The following is a 12,072-nucleotide window of genomic DNA, read 5'->3' as shown; positions in this document are numbered from 1 at the left end:
AAGGGGTTAGCCTTGCTTTTCTGGTCATTTTTGGAGCCGAAAATTTCTCGTCTCGGAATCGATTTGTATGACCATCTCTAGAGTAATTCGACCCCCAGGAACTCAGAAAACACATCAAAAAGAGCGTAGGACCAGCAGCAGAGAAATGACGATGAAAATCATGAGTTTTTCGGCCGTAACTTTTCAGCTATCGCTCGCAGCGTATTGGGACTACGCTTAATCGATTTCTCTCGCAAAATTACGTCGAAACAGTGCCCTATAAAATTGATTGCAGCACTTTTCGAAATCGTCGAAATTTTCGCCAAAAATCCAAAGGGGTTAGCCTTGCTTTTCTGGTCATTTTTGGAGCTGAAAATTTCTCGTCTCGGAATCGATTTGTATGACCATCTCTAGAGTAATTCGACCCCCAGGAACTCAGAAAACACATCAAAAAGAGCGTAGGACCAGCATCACAGAAATGACGATGAAAATCATGAGTTTTTCGGCCGTAACTTTTCAGCTATCGCTCGCAGCGTATTGGGACTACGCTTAATCGATTTCTCTCGCAAAATTACGTCGAAACAGTGCCCCATAAAATTGATTGCAGCACTTTTAGAAATCGTCGAAATTTTCGCCTAAAATCCAAAGGGGTTAGCCTTGCTTTTCTGGTCATTTTTGGTGCCGAAAATTTCTCGTTCCGCAATCTATTTGTATGACCATCTCCAGAGTAATTCGACCCCCAGGAACTCAGAAAACACATCAAAAAGAGCGTAGGACCAGCATCACAGAAATGACGATGAAAATCATGAGTTTTTCGGCCGTAACTTTTCAGCTATCGCTCGCAGCGTATTGGGACTACGCTTAATCGATTCCTCTCGCAAAATTACGTCGAAACAGTGCCCCATAAAATTGATTGCAGCACTTTTAGAAATCGTCGAAATTTTCGCTAAAAATCCAAAGGGGTTAGCCTTGCTTTTCTGGTCATTTTTGGAGCCGAAAATTTCTCGTCTCGGAATCGATTTGTATGACCATCTCTAGAGTAATTCGACCCCCAGGAACTCAGAAAACACATCAAAAAGAGCGTAGGACCAGCAGCAGAGAAATGACGATGAAAATCATGAGTTTTTCGGCCGTAACTTTTCAGCTATCGCTCGCAGCGTATTGGGACTACGCTTAATCGATTTCTCTCGCAAAATTACGTCGAAACAGTGCCCTATAAGATTGATTGCAGCACTTTTCGAAATCGTCGAAATTTTCGCCAAAAATCCAAAGGGGTTAGCCTTGCTTTTCTGGTCATTTTTGGAGCCGAAAATTTCTCGTCTCGGAATCGATTTGTATGACCATCTCTAGAGTAATTCGACCCCCAGGAACTCAGAAAACACATCAAAAAGAGCGTAGGAACAGCAGCAGAGAAATGACGATGAAAATCATGAGTTTTTCGGCCTTAACTTTTCAGCTATCGCTCGCAGCGTATTGGGACTACGCTTAATCGATTTCTCTCGCAAAATTACGTCGAAACTGTGCCCTATAAAATTGATTGCAGCACTTTTAGAAATCGTCGAAATTTTCGCTAAAAATCCAAAGGGGTTAGCCTTGCTTTTCTGGTCATTTTTGGAGCCGAAAATTTCTCGTCTCGGAATCGATTTGTATGACCATCTCTAGAGTAATTCGACCCCCAGGAACTCAGAAAACACATCAAAAAGAGCGTAGGACCAGCAGCAGAGAAATGACGATGAAAATCATGAGTTTTTCGGCCGTAACTTTTCAGCTATCGCTCGCAGCGTATTGGGACTACGCTTAATCGATTTCTCTCGCAAAATTACGTCGAAACAGTGCCCTATAAAATTGATTGCAGCACTTTTCGAAATCGTCGAAATTTTCGCCAAAAATCCAAAGGGGTTAGCCTTGCTTTTCTGGTCATTTTTGGAGCCGAAAATTTCTCGTCTCGGAATCGATTTGTATGACCATCTCTAGAGTAATTCGACCCCCAGGAACTCAGAAAACACATCAAAAAGAGCGTAGGAACAGCAGCAGAGAAATGACGATGAAAATCATGAGTTTTTCGGCCTTAACTTTTCAGCTATCGCTCGCAGCGTATTGGGACTACGCTTAATCGATTTCTCTCGCAAAATTACGTCGAAACTGTGCCCTATAAAATTGATTGCAGCACTTTTCGAAATCGTCGAAATTTTCGCCAAAAATCCAAAGGGGTTAGCCTTGCTTTTCTGGTCATTTTTGGAGCCGAAAATTTCTCGTCTCGGAATCGATTTGTATGACCATCTCTAGAGTAATTCGACCCCCAGGAACTCAGAAAACACATCAAAAAGAGCGTAGGACCAGCATCACAGAAATGACGATGAAAATCATGAGTTTTTCGGCCGTAACTTTTCAGCTATCGCTCGCAGCGTATTGGGACTACGCTTAATCTATTCCTCTCGCAAAATTACGTCGAAACAGTGCCCCATAAAATTGATTGCAGCACTTTTCGAAATCGTCGAAATTTTCGCCAAAAATCCAAAGGGGTTAGCCTTGCTTTTCTGGTCATTTTTGGTGCCGAAAATTTCTCGTTCCGGAATCGATTTGTATGACCATCTCCAGAGTAATTCGACCCCCAGGAACTCAGAAAGCTCATCAAAAAGAGCGTAGGACCAGCAGCAGAGAAATGGCGATGAAAATCATGAGTTTTTCGGCCGTAACTTTTCAGCTATCTCTCGCAGCGTATTGGGACTACGCCTAATCGATTCCTCTCGCAAAATTACGTCGAAACAGTGCCCCATAAAATTGATTGCAGCACTTTTCGAAATCGTCGAAATTTTCGCCAAAAATCCAAAGGGGTTAGCCTTGCTTTTCTGATCATTTTTGGAGCCGAAAATTTCTCGTCTCGGAATCGATTTGTATGACCATCTCTAGAGTAATTCGACCCCCAGGAACTCAGAAAACACATCAAAAAGAGCGTAGGACCAGCAGCAGAGAAATGACGATGAAAATCATGAGTTTTTCGGCCGTAACTTTTCAGCTATCTCTCGCAGCGTATTGGGACTACGCTTAATCGATTTCTCTCGCAAAATTACGTCGAAACAGTGCCCTATAAAATTGATTGCAGCACTTTTCGAAATCGTCGAAATTTTCGCCAAAAATCCAAAGGGGTTAGCCTTGCTTTTCTGGTCATTTTTGGAGCCGAAAATTTCTCGTCTCGGAATCGATTTGTATGACCATCTCTAGAGTAATTCGACCCCCAGGAACTCAGAAAACTTATCAAAAAGAGCGTAGGACCAGCTGCAGAGAAATGACGATGAAAATCATGAGTTTTTCGGCCGTAACTTTTCAGCTATCTCTCGCAGCGTATTGGGACTACGCTTAATCGATTCCTCTCGCAAAATTACGTTGAAACAGTGCCCCATAAAATTGATTGCAGCACTTTTCGAAATCGTCGAAATTTTCGCCAAAAATCCAAAGGGGTTAGCCTTTCTTTTCTGGTCATTTTTGGAGCGGAAAATTTCTCGTCTCGGAATCGATTCGTATGACCATCTCTAGAGTAACTCGACCCCCAGGAACTCAGAAAACACATCAAAAAGAGCGTAGGACCAGCTGCAGAGAAATGACGATGAAAATCATGAGTTTTTCGGCCGTAACTTTTCAGCTATCTCTCGCAGCGTATTGGGACTACGCTTAATCGATTCCTCTCGCAAAATTACGTCGAAACAGTGCCCCATAAAATTGATTGCAGCACTTTTCGAAATCGTCGAAATTTTCGCCAAAAATCCAAAGGGGTTAGCCTTGCTTTTCTGGTCATTTTTGTTGCCGAAAATTTCTCGTTCCGGAATCGATTTGTATGACCATCTCCAGAGTAATTCGACCCCCAGGAACTCAGAAAACTCATCATAAAGAGCGTAGGACCAGCAGCAGAGAAATGACGATGAAAATCATGAGTTTTTCGGCCGTAACTTTTCAGCCATCTCTCGCAGCGTATTGGGACTACGCTTAATCGATTCCTCTCGCAAAACTACATCGAAACAGTGCCCCATAAAATTGATTGCAGCACTTTTCGAAATCGTCGAAATTTTCGCCAAAAATCCAAAGGGGTTAGCCTTGCTTTTCTGGTCATTTTTGGAGCCGAAAATTTCTCGTCTCGGAATCGATTTGTATGACCATCTCTAGAGTAATTCGACCCCCAGGAACTCAGAAAACACATCAAAAAGAGCGTAGGACCAGCATCACAGAAATGACCATGAAAATCATGAGTTTTTCGGCCGTAACTTTCCAGCTATCGCTCGCAGCGTATTGGCACTACGCTCAATCGATTCCTCTCGCAAAATTACGTCGAAACAGTGCCCCATAAAATTGATTGCAGCACTTTTCGAAATCGTCGAAATTTTCGCCAAAAATCCAAAGGGGTTAGCCTTGCTTTTCTGGTCATTTTTGGTGCCGAAAATTTCTCGTTCCGGAATCGATTTGTATGACCATCTCCAGAGTAATTCGACCTCCAGGAACTCAGAAAACTCATCAAAAAGAGCGTAGGACCAGCAGCAGAGAAATGACGATGAAAATCATGAGTTTTTCGGCCGTAACTTTTCAGCTATCTCTCGCAGCGTATTGGGACTACGCTTAATCGATTCCTCTCGCAAAATTACGTCGAAACAGTGCCCCATAAAATTGATTGCAGCACTTTTCGAAATCGTCGAAATTTTCGCCAAAAATCCAAAGGGGTTAGCCTTGCTTTTCTGGTCATTTTTGGTGCCGAAAATTTCTCGTTCCGGAATCGATTTGTATGACCATCTCCAGAGTAATTCGACCCCCAGGAACTCAGAAAGCTCATCAAAAAGAGCGTAGGACCAGCAGCAGAGAAATGGCGATGAAAATCATGAGTTTTTCGGCCGTAACTTTTCAGCTATCTCTCGCAGCGTATTGGGACTACGCCTAATCGATTCCTCTCGCAAAATTACGTCGAAACAGTGCCCCATAAAATTGATTGCAGCACTTTTCGAAATCGTCGAAATTTTCGCCAAAAATCCAAAGGGGTTAGCCTTGCTTTTCTGGTCATTTTTGGAGCCGAAAATTTCTCGTCTCGGATTCGATTTGTATGACCATCTCTAGAGTAATTCGACCCCCAGGAACTCAGAAAACACATCAAAAAGAGCGTAGGACCAGCAGCAGAGAAATGACGATGAAAATCATGAGTTTTTCGGCCGTAACTTTTCAGCTATCGCTCGCAGCGTATTGGGACTACGCTTAATCGATTTCTCTCGCAAAATTACGTCGAAACAGTGCCCTATAAAATTGATTGCAGCACTTTTCGAAATCGTCGAAATTTTCGCCAAAAATCCAAAGGGGTTAGCCTTGCTTTTCTGGTCATTTTTGGAGCCGAAAATTTCTCGTCTCGGAATCGATTTGTATGACCACCTCTAGAGTAATTCGACCCCCAGGAACTCAGAAAACACATCAAAAAGAGCGTAGGACCAGCAGCAGAGAAATGTCGATGAAAATCATGAGTTTTTCGGCCGTAACTTTTCAGCTATCGCTCGCAGCGTATTGAGACTACGCTTAATCGATTTCTCTCGCAAAATTACGTCGAAACAGTGCCCTATAAAATTGATTGCAGCACTTTTCGAAATCGTCGAAATTTTCGCCAAAAATCCAAAGGGGTTAGCCTTGCTTTTCTGGTCATTTTTGGAGCCGAAAATTTCTCGTCTCGGAATCGATTTGTATGACCACCTCTAGAGTAATTCGACCCCCAGGAACTCAGAAAACACATCAAAAAGAGCGTAGGACCAGCATCACAGAAATGACGATGAAAATCATGAGTTTTTCGGCCGTAACTTTTCAGCTATCTCTCGCAGCGTATTGGGACTACGCTTAATCGATTCCTCTCGCAAAATTACGTCGAAACAGTGCCCCATAAAATTGATTGCAGCACTTTTCGAAATCGTCGAAATTTTCGCCAAAAATCCAAAGGGGTTAGCCTTGCTTTTCTGGTCATTTTTGGAGCCGAAAATTTCTCGTCTCGGAATCGATTTGTATGACCATCTCTAGAGTAATTCGACCCCCAGGAACTCAGAAAACACATCAAAAAGAGCGTAGGACCAGCAGCAGAGAAATGACGATGAAAATCATGAGTTTTTCGGCCGTAACTTTTCAGCTATCGCTCGCAGCGTATTGGGACTACGCTTAATCGATTTCTCTCGCAAAATTACGTCGAAACAGTGCCCTATAAAATTGATTGCAGCACTTTTCGAAATCGTCGAAATTTTCGCCAAAAATCCAAAGGGGTTAGCCTTGCTTTTCTGGTCATTTTTGGAGCCGAAAATTTCTCGTCTCGGAATCGATTTGTATGACCATCTCTAGAGTAATTCGACCCCCAGGAACTCAGAAAACACATCAAAAAGAGCGTAGGACCAGCATCACAGAAATGACCATGAAAATCATGAGTTTTTCGGCCGTAACTTTTCAGCTATCGCTCGCAGCGTATTGGCACTACGCTTAATCGATTCCTCTCGCAAAATTACGTCGAAACAGTGCCCCATAAAATTGATTGCAGCACTTTTCGAAATCGTCGAAATTTTCGCCAAAAATCCAAAGGGGTTAGCCTTGCTTTTCTGGTCATTTTTGGTGCCGAAAATTTCTCGTTCCGGAATCGATTTGTATGACCATCTCCAGAGTAATTCGACCCCCAGGAACTCAGAAAACTCATCAAAAAGAGCGTAGGACCAGCAGCAGAGAAATGACGATGAAAATCATGAGTTTTTCGGCCGTAACTTTTCAGCTATCTCTCGCAGCGTATTGGGACTACGCTTAATCGATTCCTCTCGCAAAATTACGTCGAAACAGTGCCCCATAAAATTGATTGCAGCACTTTTCGAAATCGTCGAAATTTTCGCCAAAAATCCAAAGGGGTTAGCCTTGCTTTTCTGGTCATTTTTGGTGCCGAAAATTTCTCGTTCCGGAATCGATTTGTATGACCATCTCCAGAGTAATTCGACCCCCAGGAACTCAGAAAGCTCATCAAAAAGAGCGTAGGACCAGCAGCAGAGAAATGGCGATGAAAATCATGAGTTTTTCGGCCGTAACTTTTCAGCTATCTCTCGCAGCGTATTGGGACTACGCCTAATCGATTCCTCTCGCAAAATTACGTCGAAACAGTGCCCCATAAAATTGATTGCAGCACTTTTCGAAATCGTCGAAATTTTCGCCAAAAATCCAAAAAGCCTTGCTTTTCTGATCATTTTTGGAGCCGAAAATTTCTCGTCTCGGAATCGATTTGTATGACCATCTCTAGAGTAATTCGACCCCCAGGAACTCAGAAAACACATCAAAAAGAGCGTAGGACCAGCAGCAGAGAAATGACGATGAAAATCATGAGTTTTTCGGCCGTAACTTTTCAGCTATCGCTCGCAGCGTATTGGGACTACGCTTAATCGATTTCTCTCGCAAAATTACGTCGAAACAGTGCCCTATAAAATTGATTGCAGCACTTTTCGAAATCGTCGAAATTTTCGCCAAAAATCCAAAGGGGTTAGCCTTGCTTTTCTGGTCATTTTTGGAGCCGAAAATTTCTCGTCTCGGAATCGATTTGTATGACCATCTCTAGAGTAATTCGACCCCCAGGAACTCAGAAAACTTATCAAAAAGAGCGTAGGACCAGCTGCAGAGAAATGACGATGAAAATCATGAGTTTTTCGGCCGTAACTTTTCAGCTATCTCTCGCAGCGTATTGGGACTACGCTTAATCGATTCCTCTCGCAAAATTACGTTGAAACAGTGCCCCATAAAATTGATTGCAGCACTTTTCGAAATCGTCGAAATTTTCGCCAAAAATCCAAAGGGGTTAGCCTTGCTTTTCTGGTCATTTTTAGAGCGGAAAATTTCTCGTCTCGGAATCGATTCGTATGACCATCTCTAGAGTAACTCGACCCCCAGGAACTCAGAAAACACATCAAAAAGAGCGTAGGACCAGCTGCAGAGAAATGACGATGAAAATCATGAGTTTTTCGGCCGTAACTTTTCAGCTATCTCTCGCAGCGTATTGGGACTACGCTTAATCGATTCCTCTCGCAAAATTACGTCGAAACAGTGCCCCATAAAATTGATTGCAGCACTTTTCGAAATCGTCGAAATTTTCGCCAAAAATCCAAAGGGGTTAGCCTTGCTTTTCTGGTCATTTTTGGTGCCGAAAATTTCTCGTTCCGGAATCGATTTGTATGACCATCTTCAGAGTAATTCGACCCCCAGGAACTCAGAAAACTCATCATAAAGAGCGTAGGACCAGCAGCAGAGAAATGACGATGAAAATCATGAGTTTTTCGGCCGTAACTTTTCAGCCATCTCTCGCAGCGTATTGGGACTACGCTTAATCGATTCCTCTCGCAAAACTACATCGAAACAGTGCCCCATAAAATTGATTGCAGCACTTTTCGAAATCGTCGAAATTTTCGCCAAAAATCCAAAGGGGTTAGCCTTGCTTTTCTGGTCATTTTTGGAGCCGAAAATTTCTCGTCTCGGAATCGATTTGTATGACCATCTCTAGAGTAATTCGACCCCCAGGAACTCAGAAAACACATCAAAAAGAGCGTAGGACCAGCATCACAGAAATGACCATGAAAATCATGAGTTTTTCGGCCGTAACTTTTCAGCTATCGCTCGCAGCGTATTGGCACTACGCTTAATCGATTCCTCTCGCAAAATTACGTCGAAACAGTGCCCCATAAAATTGATTGCAGCACTTTTCGAAATCGTCGAAATTTTCGCCAAAAATCCAAAGGGGTTAGCCTTGCTTTTCTGGTCATTTTTGGTGCCGAAAATTTCTCGTTCCGGAATCGATTTGTATGACCATCTCCAGAGTAATTCGACCCCCAGGAACTCAGAAAACTCATCAAAAAGAGCGTAGGACCAGCAGCAGAGAAATGACGATGAAAATCATGAGTTTTTCGGCCGTAACTTTTCAGCTATCTCTCGCAGCGTATTGGGACTACGCTTAATCGATTCCTCTCGCAAAATTACGTCGAAACAGTGCCCCATAAAATTGATTGCAGCACTTTTCGAAATCGTCGAAATTTTCGCCAAAAATCCAAAGGGGTTAGCCTTGCTTTTCTGGTCATTTTTGGTGCCGAAAATTTCTCGTTCCGGAATCGATTTGTATGACCATCTCCAGAGTAATTCGACCCCCAGGAACTCAGAAAGCTCATCAAAAAGAGCGTAGGACCAGCAGCAGAGAAATGGCGATGAAAATCATGAGTTTTTCGGCCGTAACTTTTCAGCTATCTCTCGCAGCGTATTGGGACTACGCCTAATCGATTCCTCTCGCAAAATTACGTCGAAACAGTGCCCCATAAAATTGATTGCAGCACTTTTCGAAATCGTCGAAATTTTCGCAAAAAATCCAAAGGGGTTAGCCTTGCTTTTCTGATCATTTTTGGAGCCGAAAATTTCTCGTCTCGGAATCGATTTGTATGACCATCTCTAGAGTAATTCGACCCCCAGGAACTCAGAAAACACATCAAAAAGAGCGTAGGACCAGCAGCAGAGAAATGACGATGAAAATCATGAGTTTTTCGGCCGTAACTTTTCAGCTATCGCTCGCAGCGTATTGGGACTACGCTTAATCGATTTCTCTCTCAAAATTACGTCGAAACAGTGCCCTATAAAATTGATTGCAGCACTTTTCGAAATCGTCGAAATTTTCGCCAAAAATCCAAAGGGGTTAGCCTTGCTTTTCTGGTCATTTTTGGAGCCGAAAATTTCTCGTCTCGGAATCGATTTGTATGACCATCTCTAGAGTAATTCGACCCCCAGGAACTCAGAAAACTTATCAAAAAGAGCGTAGGACCAGCTGCAGAGAAATGACGATGAAAATCATGAGTTTTTCGGCCGTAACTTTTCAGCTATCTCTCGCAGCGTATTGGGACTACGCTTAATCGATTCCTCTCGCAAAATTACGTTGAAACAGTGCCCCATAAAATTGATTGCAGCACTTTTCGAAATCGTCGAAATTTTCGCCAAAAATCCAAAGGGGTTAGCCTTGCTTTTCTGGTCATTTTTAGAGCGGAAAATTTCTCGTCTCGGAATCGATTCGTATGACCATCTCTAGAGTAACTCGACCCCCAGGAACTCAGAAAACACATCAAAAAGAGCGTAGGACCAGCTGCAGAGAAATGACGATGAAAATCATGAGTTTTTCGGCCGTAACTTTTCAGCTATCTCTCGCAGCGTATTGGGACTACGCTTAATCGATTCCTCTCGCAAAATTACGTCGAAACAGTGCCCCATAAAATTGATTGCAGCACTTTTCGAAATCGTCGAAATTTTCGCCAAAAATCCAAAGGGGTTAGCCTTGCTTTTCTGGTCATTTTTGGTGCCGAAAATTTCTCGTTCCGGAATCGATTTGTATGACCATCTCCAGAGTAATTCGACCCCCAGGAACTCAGAAAACTCATCATAAAGAGCGTAGGACCAGCAGCAGAGAAATGACGATGAAAATCATGAGTTTTTCGGCCGTAACTTTTCAGCTATCTCTCGCAGCGTATTGGGACTACGCTTAATCGATTCCTCTCGCAAAATTACGTCGAAACAGTGCCCCATAAAATTGATTGCAGCACTTTTCGAAATCGTCGAAATTTTCGCTAAAAATCCAAAGGGGTTAGCCTTGCTTTTCTGGTCATTTTTGGAGCCGAAAATTTCTCGTTCCGGAATCGATTTGTATGACCATCTCTAGAGTAATTCGACCCCCAGGAACTCAGAAAACACATCAAAAAGAGCGTAGGACCAGCAGCAGAGAAATGACGATGAAAATCATGAGTTTTTCGGCCGTAACTTTTCAGCTATCGCTCGCAGCGTATTGGGACTACGCTTAATCGATTTCTCTCGCAAAATTACGTCGAAACAGTGCCCTATAAAATTGATTGCAGCACTTTTCGAAATCGTCGAAATTTTCGCCAAAAATCCAAAGGGGTTAGCCTTGCTTTTCTGGTCATTTTTGGAGCCGAAAATTTCTCGTCTCGGAATCGATTTGTATGACCATCTCTAGAGTAATTCGACCCCCAGGAACTCAAAAAACACATCAAAAAGAGCGTAGGACCAGCATCACAGAAATGACGATGAAAATCATGAGTTTTTCGGCCGTAACTTTTCAGCTATCTCTCGCAGCGTATTGGGACTACGCTTAATCGATTCCTCTCGCAAAATTACGTCGAAACAGTGCCCCATAAAATTGATTGCAGCACTTTTCGAAATCGTCGAAATTTTCGCAAAAAATCCAAAGGGGTTAGCCTTGCTTTTCTGGTCATTTTTGGAGCCGAAAATTTCTCGTTCCGGAATCGATTTGTATGACCATCTCCAGAGTAATTCGACCCCCAGGAACCCAGAAAACTCATCAAAAAGAGCGTAGGACCAGCAGCAGAGAAATGACGATGAAAATCATGAGTTTTTCGGCCGTAACTTTTCAGCTATCTCTCGCAGCGTATTGGGACTACGCTTCATCGATTCCTTCCGCAAAATTACGTCGAAACAGCGCCCCATAAAATTGATTGCAGCACTTTTCGAAATCGTCGAAATTCTCGCCAAAAATCCAAAGGGGTTAGCCTTGCTTTTCTGGTCATTTTTGGAGCCGAAAATTTCTCGTTCCGGAATCGATTTGTATGACCATCACCAGAGTAATTCGACCCCCAGGAACTCAGAAAACACATCAAAAAGAGCGTAGGACCAGCATCAGAGAAATGACGATGAAAATCATGAGTTTTTCGGACGTAACTTTTCAGCTATCGCTCGCAGCGTATTGGGACTGCGCTTAATCGATTCCTCTCGCAAAATTACGTCGAAACAGTGCCCCATAAAATTGATTGCAGCTTTTTTCGAAATCGTTGAAATTTTTGCCAAAAATCCAAAGGGGTTAGCCTTGCTTTTTTGGTCATTTTTGGAGCCAAAAATTGTTCGTCTCGGAATCGATTCGTATGACCATCTCTGGAGTAATTCGACCCCCTGGAACTCAGAAAACACATAAAAAAAGAGCGTACGACCAGCAACACAGAAATGACGATGAAAATCATGAGTTTTTCGGCCGTAACTTTTCAGCTATCGCTCGCAGCGTATAGGGACTACGCTCAA

The sequence above is a fragment of the Diprion similis genome, chromosome 10 (assembly GCF_021155765.1).
Source record: "Diprion similis isolate iyDipSimi1 chromosome 10, iyDipSimi1.1, whole genome shotgun sequence".
NCBI classification, from domain to species: domain Eukaryota; kingdom Metazoa; phylum Arthropoda; class Insecta; order Hymenoptera; family Diprionidae; genus Diprion; species Diprion similis.
The sequence above is the reverse complement of the archived record's forward strand: the minus strand, read 5'-3'. Positions refer to the sequence as shown.